A 10057-nucleotide genomic window follows, 5' to 3' on the forward strand; every position below is an offset into this window, starting at 1 on the left:
GCCTCAGATTGAATGGAAGTAATCAGAGTTTCTTCAGTTGAATTTCCGCCTTAGCTTCATATAAACTAATAATTTAAGATATTAGTCAAATCATTACTTATGAAAATGACTCTTACATTTTTTTTAATTATAAGTTTCACAAAATGGAACAGGGGAGAGAAATAACATCTTTCAGAAAATAATATTTTCTTCATGAAATTCTAATAATTCCATTAACATTTTCTAGCATCAAAAGAAGACAGGATTCACCGTCCACATTTGACATTATGATTCATGTTCTGTCTCACCACCTTCTGTCAAAACATCCAAAACCACATTTCACACTTTATCTATTTTGGTTCTTTTCATCTATCAACATTTGACCCTATAACACACAGGGGTTTACACAGGAATATTCTCACTGGGAGGTTTTATAAATCCTTTAAATTCAGCACATTAAACCAATACCTTTCAAATACCATGTTTATTGTCTGCAATAAAATGGAGAATAAAACAAACATCAGGTGATCCTGCAGGTATCCCCCTAAGTTCACGCAGCGATCTGCTCTATTTACAGCAGCACTGATGCAGAAGTGCTCTAAAGTATGAGTGACATCTCTCAAATTTCTCATCCAGCCTCAACGCTTCAAGACGTATGATTTGGAAAACTCTTTCTATCAACATACGTTAGGATTATATAAGCAAGTACTTGAGAAGCAGCTCACACTGCAAAGCTGCAACTTGGAAAACATTTGCTTTTCATCAATCATAAAACTGTTAAGACCGCCATTAAAGTTTTGTTTTTAATCAACATATCCCTGTTTTGCTTTTTACTTATTTACAGATCTTACATTTGATATACTTTTTGTTTGATAAAATAAAAATATATGAGACGTAGTCATTTCTCTGTTGCTTTACTATTCTATTTGTACTCGGAAATCTAATGTATAAAGGATATAAAAATCTCTTTCTTTTTCCAAAAACTCTGTTGATCCTTCCTTGTGCTTTGATAAAGAGTCAATAGAAATCTCCTGTAAAATCAAACCCCAGCAAAGCTGCAGAGGGATGCGACTGTCAGGTTCTGCATATTTGGAGTTTGAAGCTAATCAATGTGTGAAGCACGGCAACCTGTAGATTCATATTTCATCATGTTACAAAGTGTTTTATTGGTATTACATGCAATATAACAGAACATAATTGTGATGTAGAAAATTAACATGCCTTTCATATGTACTTAGCCCCTTTAAATCTAAGAGCCATAAATAAAATCAAATGTACTAGTGTTGTGCGATGCCATTTTTTGGCCCTGATACCGATACCCGATACCTGGCTGTGCAGTATCGGCCGATACCGATACCATAATAATGTAAAATAATTGCCATCATGGCTTTGTCAAGCTGCTGCCTACCTTTGTGAAGCAGGAAAAAATCTAATACAAAGTGAATCCAGTAGAACTTTTTATTGCCTACCAGAAGTGGGTCACAATAGTTGAATAAACTTATGACTTCAAAATGGTATCGGTGCCCTATTTGTTGGTACTCGCCGATACCGATACCACCATTTTAGGACAGTATCGAGGCCTCGTCCGATACTGGTATCGGTATCGGTGCAACACTAAAATGTACCCAGTTCCACCAATTTCCACCATTTCCACTGTTCTCTGAAGGCCTCTGATATTTATTATAGAACGTTAAGGAACAAAGAGCAACATGCAGACCAAAAAACAAAGCAGACTTTTAGGAGGATACATGTAGAGAACTTTAAAGAAGGGAAAGGTTTCATAACAACAGAACTGATCAATAAATGGACTGTGTCTACCTACCAAGACATAACATTAGTCAAAGAAGCAGCAAAGATGACTATAGTGAATCTATAGGAGCTCCACTGATTTAAGGTATATGTAGGATAATGTCAGCTGTTAAAATGACTCTTCATTAAGCTGAGGGCTCATAAATTGATTCTATAGGGTATTTAGGGTATTCTATAGGTCTCTGAAAAGGGTGTGTAACATTTGTTGGGCTGAAAATACCATATTTTGCTGTTCTATGTGCGCTAATGCAAGCCTGGTTATAAGCCCTAGAATGGTTTTGTTCCTTTTATGGTATGCTCATTAATATTTAGATGATCTGAGTGTGCGCTGATTGGTTGGTTTACGAGTGAATCTGCTGAACAAAGAAGCATCATAGCAACAAGCACTTACTCACTGAAACACCGAGATTGTTGATATGGTAGGGTGACCAGACGTCCTCTTTTTTCCAGACATGTCCTACTTTTCATACCTAAAAAAATGTCCAGGGGGAATTTCAAAATCATCTGGGATTTTGGTCGACTACTGTGCAACACGTAGTCAAAATACACCGGGCACTCGAACCCAGCCGGCTGGTCAGGGGCAGAGAGCCAGCGGGGGACGGAGCGACCAAACCCGACCTGGTGATGGTTGCCTGGACACCGGCGGTCTTGTGCTTCCCCCCGCTCATGCTCCCCCCAGTGGGCTGGTCTGTATGTAAATGTCAGGGCGAGACAAAAATACAGGCCAGAACCAAATAAAGCAACATCCTAGAGTTTACGTCAACTCGGGGCTTTGTTTGGATTCGTCCGTTTTATGATGGAAGTTTAGAATTGTGAGATTTGCAGAGAAAGGAGGTGTTGATGGGGTTTTTGAACTCTGTACGTCCATTTCACCCACTGAACTATTGCTATTCATCTATGACAATGTAAACTCAGTTTTGCATTCTATGACCCCTTTAATGAAATATTAGCAACAGCTTTAACATTTCTAGTTTTGTTTATTTGAGTAACTTTTTGTTCGGTAGGGTGGTGGCAGGATGATGCTTTGGGGAAGTGTTTCTTAAAGCAGGGACAGGGAAACTGGTCAGACTGGTCACTTGGGGTTGATGCCAGGAAGACCCTCGTTTCCTTTCTTCAATGAGTAAACAAGCCCATCTGTGTTTTTCTCACAGGAAACAAATCTGTTTTTTCTGTTACCATCTGAACAATCAGGATCAACATCTGGCTTCCCTCCTTGATGATTTGTCCTTAAACAGAGCGGAAACTGAAGATGGCAGGTTGGCACATGTAAACTAATGAGGTGTTCAGAAATGCAGGCAAGTCTTTAGAAAGTTTGGATAAATACATTTTGCTTTTGTTAACCATGAGATGCTCTTGTCTTTATTCAGCTCTGATGGCTGGTAGAGTAGATACTATGCGGCTCTCTTAGCGTCTGTATTACATAGATCCTCCGTCTTCCTGCTCCATTGTTCTTTCTCCATTGCCTTTGAATATCACATACCTTAGTTTCCTAATGTGATGTTAATTTGCCCCATGAGGTTTCTCAGCTCATAGAAACCGATCTAAAAATACTATCTTACAAAATCTGGAAGAAGATGAAACATTGTTTTGAAGCATCACATAACAGCAGCCTGTAGAAGAATGGTTACAAAAACACCATTAGCAAGCGTTATGACTGTTATGTAGAAGAAATGTATTTGCAATAAATGATTGACAAAGACTTAAGCTATTTGCAGGATTTGATTTTTCTTTTCTTAAAAATAGCCTAATTTCCTTTCCTCCAAAGCTGCCAGAACCTTTAGAGGTGGCTGGCTGTAATATTTATCCAGGTTTGCAGGTTTTTCAAAGTTGTGATTTGCACCTTACAGTTATTTTTTCCATAAGATTTTTATTTTTTTAAATCAGGTTGTACTGACCAATGGCTCAGCCTGGAATTAAATGGTCTTAAACTCAGACTATGAGGCTTAGACATAAACAACTCAGCAGTGATTAAGTTTTAAACTGTATATTTGGGAAAGCAGCCAGTCACAGAGGCTTACAGTTTAATCCAGATGTTTATATTCACTGTATACAAAGTAAACCATTTTTTGTGGAACACCTTGCTCAAACACCACCTTTCCGCTTTTCCCTCCAATTTTCTACAGGAGTGAGATCAGGGTTTTGTAATGGCCACTCTAAAACACTGACTCCAGGATACTTATCCCGCTTTATGAAAAGTGTAGCTGTTCACTATCGTGTTGAACTTTCTGGTTGATGTTATGAGACGCTGCAGCAGTACTTTCCACATTTTGCTCTTTCTGTCATGGTATAGCCTCACTCCTATTTTCATCCTGCCACTCCCCCCATGCTCCATAACAATTAGGCTTTATGCTCTGCACCTGTGGGCCTGTCCACCCTCCTCCTCATTCCTCACACCTGTTTCATTCTCTTTTTAAGCTCACTGCAGACTTCAGATCAGCATCGGATTATAGAAAGCTCTCAGTGACTACATGTCCACTGTTTATTTTTTCTCTGTTACTCACATTTTCTGAATTTTTCTGCCGTGTCATGCGCATGAAGTACATCTCCCTGAGCTTCTGTTCTTCTGGGTTATTATGAGGACTAAAAGGCTTCCCGTAGCTCCTTGGATCTGTCTGCCCATCTCTGCTCGGCCCACCGTATATGAGCCAAGTTTGTCTCCTGGACTCGGACCAAGTCCTGCTGGTCCGCTTGTTTCTTCTGCAGTGAATAGACCAGCTCTCTTCCCTGCCAAGATCCCTTGCTTGCTCCTGCAGAGGTTTTGTGTCTGCAGATTTCTGTAAATAAAGCTCAGCACCGTGTCTGGCTTCAATATCTGGTCCTCTTCTGTGTCTGCTATGTGACACTTTCTTGTAGATGATATTAATTCTGTGTAATACGCCAACGCCTCGCGTAGCAAAATTACTCAAACATGATGCTTCCATTTCCACGCTTTATAGTTGGAATGTTGTCATTCTGCGTGAAAGCTCCCCCCTGTTTTCATTAAAGCTGAACACTGTAAATGTAGTTTCATCACGCCACTGGACATGTCTTTAAGCTTTGTGTCCATGAGTGGATTTGAAATTTGTAATCTTGCTCTTTATGTTGCTTCTAGAGTCTGGCTTCTTCCTCACTGAGTGGCTGTAAAATTGGTTCACTGTGGATAAATAACCTCTATATTGATGTACTCAGCCTATTCACAGGGGACATTTCAATTGTTCTGGAGGTTGTAAAGGAAAGCTGTGTTTACATCTTTAAGCTTTCTCTTGCCGATTCCTCCCTGAAAAGAGATCACCCACTTTAAAACACACTTTAAATGGCAATTTACTGTATAAGGTTTATGTATAAAATTGCTATGAGACAAGTCAATAGATTTAGACAGAAATTGTAATTGTAAGACCAGAGAGATGGCTCCAGATGGCAGCTCTTACCACCTGTCTTCTTCTGTCAGAAGCTCAGAACATAGAACCCAGAATACAAGCAGAAAGATCAGAGTTTTATCAAAACAAGTGTTTATTATCAACACTGCGCACAGTGGTTCAACATCAGGGGCAGGTTTACTGGATCCTCTGTAGAAATGGAAACTCAGGTTAGTGACTACCTGGTTATGAGTTCTGTCTGAGCCCAGAGGAAGGAGCTCCTGAAAGAGTTCCAGGAGAGAAAGCATAAAGCTAAATTAGCTTTTTTCCCGAACATTAAAGGAATAGTACACCCAAAACATGATTAGCCTTCATTTCCTACTCACCCCCATGCTGAACAACACTCTGGAGTACTTTTTTGATATCTCAAATGCATCTGGAGATCTGGGAGGCTTCTTGCTGTCTGCTGACATTCAAATAATGGAGGTCTATGGTGCCCGAGACAGAAAGGTCCATAAAAGTCCACAAAAAACGTGTCAATGTTCCTCCATACTGCTCGTCCAATATATTCCAAGTGTCCTGAGTGGGTAGCGTCCATAATTTACTCGAAACGAAGTCATTTAGAATGTTTTTAGAGCATAAACAGTAGTGTATAGGATTTCCTGAAAGCGCGCGCCTGCACGTTCACGACGCTACGGAAGCCGGCAGACCAACCAGATGAAAGTGCGCATTCAGTGTCTGCTCTGCCAATAATGCAAGCGTAGAAGAAGAAATGTGCCGTTTACCTGTGCAAAAAAAGAAACAACGAAAGAAAAATGTCTGAGGACTTCAGTGTTGAGGAAGAGCATGAGTTCTTTGCCGAGCTGAATGCGCACTTTCGTCTGGTTTGGTCTGCCGCGGTTTCCGTAGCGCCGTGAACGCGCTTTCAGGAAATCCTATACACTACTGTTTATGCTCTAAAAACATTCAAAATGACTTCGTTTCGAGTAAATTATGGACGCTACCCACTCAGGACACTTGGAATACATTGGACGAGCAGTATGGAGGAATATTGACACGTTTTTTGTGGACTTTTATGGACCTTTCTGTCTCGGGCGCCATAGACCTCCATTATTTGAATGTCAGCAGACAGCAAGAAGCCTCCCAGATCTCCAGATGCATTTGAGATATCAAAAAAGTACTCCAGAGTGTTGTTCAGCATGGGGGTGAGTAGAAAATGAAGGCTAATCATGTTTTGGGTGTACTATTCCTTTAAACACTTCACAAGCAGATTGCACACAAAAAAAATTTTTTTTTCCTACATAAACATTTTAAATGCCACACAATGTTGTTTTTGTTTGGCAAGAATAAATGAGGAATACGGTGTACAAAAATGTCTGCACACTGACTCTTGTGACAAATGTGATGCTTTTAGGGTCCTCTTATTGGTTTGATGGTCATAAACAGCTGTTTACCAATTCAGTTTAAAAGAACACTACATATTAGTTGTAATAGAACAAAGACTGGACAAAAAAGGAACAAAGATAGTGAACAAATTCCACAGACAAAACCCTGACAATTGCTGATCTATGAACCTCTTAGAATATAACAAAAGTGTCAGAATTTTTGAAAGCAAAGTATCAACAAATATCAAATGGCTGAAAGTGTTTGCACAGCAACAGATTTTATTACAAAACTTATTGGGATCCTGGAAACTGTGCAGAGTTGTATGTTATTGTCCGGTGTCAGCCTCAACTATCAGCATATTTCCTAAGTCAGCTCAGGGTCTGTAAGTTATTGTTTCCTAGCAGCAGGGGGTCTAATTCTGGAATTTGTTGCTAAGGTCATCAAAAGATGAAGCATTGGATTTAAAACCTAATTTAGTTCATGACCCTGCTCAGAAACCTACGCTTTACTGTTTCCCTTTGCTAATAGATCAGAGGAAAAACAGAATTACCTATGCACTGAAGAAAGATGAAAAAGGGATGCAATAAAACATGAAACCGTCCTTTGATGTAAGACACAAACACGGCCTGCATAGCTGGAAGGGTTTGAAGTGGATGGTAATATGGAAAAACCTGCAATAATATATGAATTTATGGTGGGAAGTGATTATGCTGCCGAAAAACTTAATGAGACTCATCAGTTTTAAATCATTTAATCAAAACATTTCTATCCAATCTGTTTAATCTGTTCAATAATTTGTCCAATAATTTCCTGTATGACAGATCGCTGAAATAGTAAATGTAATCCAGCTAGGCGTAAATCTCAGTATTAAAAAACTCTGTGCATCCTCTGCTGGTTATCAGAGAGTAAATAGAAGAGCTGTAAGAAGTCCCATTTAAAGTTAGGCATAAATCAAGTAGAGGACACAATGAAAAAAGGATAAGACCTTCTATCAGGATCTCCTCTACCTCTATAATAAACCGTCAGACTAAAGGTCTGTCAGAGGCTGCAGAGAGCAACATTTATGACAAAACATGTTCTTTAGAGGTTATCATTCTTTTTTAAGTATAATAACATATTACAGTTTTATTCAAACATTTAAATCATTATAAATAGTATGTATTTTATTCAAATAAAATATTTTCAACAAAAATCTCATATAGGTAGCTATCAGAAAACCTACTTTACTTGATAAGAACAGATAATAGTGTCAGGAATCCAGTTTGTGTGGTCTATTTTGTGTCTGTCTCTCCCTCCACCACCAGGTGGCGCCCTGTCATTGTTGGTCCTCCCTGCACACCTGCGGCTCTTTCGATCATTATCTGGAGGAGTACTTAAGCAGTGGACTGTCACTACCTCGACTCCAGAGTGTTTGCCAGTTTTGGGTGCTCTAGCCATGCTTAGATTAGCTGAGTCTAACCTGAGTCTTTGTCTCTCTGAGCTTTAACCTTGTCTTTTGTCTTTGCCTCTCGGCAGGAAGTCATCCTGCAAACTGGATGTTGGGCCTTCTCCCCCTGGAAGGCTCGTTTGAGCTTCACATTGAGCAGGGGATGCAAACTGGATGTTGGGCCTTCTCCCCCTGGAAGGATCGTTTGAGCTTCACACTGAGCAGGGGATAAATCTCCACATGTACCATTCAAGTTCTCCTGGAAATCTAAGTGACAGTCCGCTCCATTGCTCCTCCAGGTCCAAAGAATATTTTCCTGTCCACTCTTCAACATGTCCCCTCTTCTCTGGATCAACCAACACTTACTGGATTCAAAGTGAGAGAAGAAACCCCCCAAACGTGAGTCCCTCTCTAGCATTATCTTTACGGCATCCAAGATTCCCACGGTCCCTGAACTAATCATTGTCATATCCTCTCCAGACTTCCTAGTTCCTGCTCACCAGTTCTTTTGAGTTCCAGCTTACCCCCTTCTACCTTTTCCTCAATAAACCAGTTAAACCTTTGCCTTGCTCTCTGAGTGGTTCTCTGCATCTTTGGGTCAGACCTTTAAACTCATCATGACAAATACTGTAGATCATTGTCAAAATGGTTCATCATATAATAATTACCTCCCAAGGAATTTAAAGACTGTTATGCTTCCAGAACCATGTAAATATTTGGGGTTCTGGGCAGGAGCTGAAAACAGAGCATCAAAGAAAAATGTACAATTTCCTGAACTAACTGTAATGTTGTATCTTCTAAGTTTCCCATGAATCTCTAGGCATTTTTTTTTCTGGGTAAACTTCGCAGACAAACAGTTGTGTAGATGTATAGCATAAAAGCTTATTTTTTGTTAACAAAACAAAACAAAAAAGATAAGTTATATCTTTAATCAAAGCATTTTCATCTGCTGGAATAAAGTCCGCTCCCAATATCACCGAGAATCAGAAGTAGCGCTTGAAAACTGAGGTTTACTAATATTTTCTGTTTTATCTGCCTACCAAATATTTCCTTCTGTGTGCTGTACAGAGGTGAAGACTGCAAACTGAGTTCAGTCCTGTCAAGACGTTCTGTGGTCAACAAAGAGTTCAGGAGCTGACAGGAAGTGATTTGGATGTGGGGAAGATTTATTGCATATGGATGCTTGTTGGTTTCAGGGAGATTTAGGAATGTGGACCATTTGGTTGAACCTGTTTTTATTTACAAAACATTATTTCTGCAGTTTAGTGCAGAGGAAACAGGCAGAACTTTGGTTAATATGTTCGCCTGAGAATTTAAATATCTTTCATATAAAGTGACAAATGAGAAGACACATAAACCATAAAGAGAATCTAAAACTTTACTGTTTAGCTTTAAGTTTTAAATCAATTTTAACATGCTAATCCTTGTAGTCTCATTTCCTGAGGAAGAGACAATTTCCTACCTTTATTCTGCCTTAATCAAACCTGTGTTTGATCTGTTGCCGGATCACAGCTTGACGTCACCTGAAGTCCGCATACAGATGAGACTCTTATAACGCAGAAACCAGGTTTGAATCAAAGGCAGATGGAGGAAGGTGGACCGACAGGCCGCCAGCCAGACTGACCTTTTCCTCAGTAAGTCATTATATGCGTATGTGTGTGCTTGGAATCACACAAAACGGGCACGAAGGAGGAAGCTGTAAGTCAGTCAAAGAATTAAAAATTACATTTCAGTTTAAAAAGTGACTGAAACAGGAAGATTAAAAATGATACGTCGATGTTGTTGCCTGGAAACAAATAGCAGGTTAAATGATGTGATTAATGAAATGTCAGAGCGGTGCTTTTCACTGCTATCAAAAGAACGGGTTGAAGTAGCAGCTTTGTAAACAGTTGTTTGACAAGAAAGGAATTTGCAGGCAGACCAGCTTTCACAGAAGGACCGAGACTGTTTCATAAAACGGAATTGTTTGAGGTCAAGACAGAGCTTTCATTTTTTTTTTTAAACTCTTGTTTACATTCTCTGTGGAAATAAGATGCAGAGATCGTGAACAGCATCCTCATACAAAAGTGATTAAATTCCTGCCTTTTGAAAAGACTGGAAATAGTGCTCCTATTGTTATCTT

Source organism: Cyprinodon variegatus, unplaced genomic scaffold, assembly GCF_000732505.1.
Source record: "Cyprinodon variegatus isolate N-32 unplaced genomic scaffold, C_variegatus-1.0 Scaffold663, whole genome shotgun sequence".
Classification (NCBI taxonomy): Eukaryota; Metazoa; Chordata; class Actinopteri; order Cyprinodontiformes; family Cyprinodontidae; genus Cyprinodon; species Cyprinodon variegatus.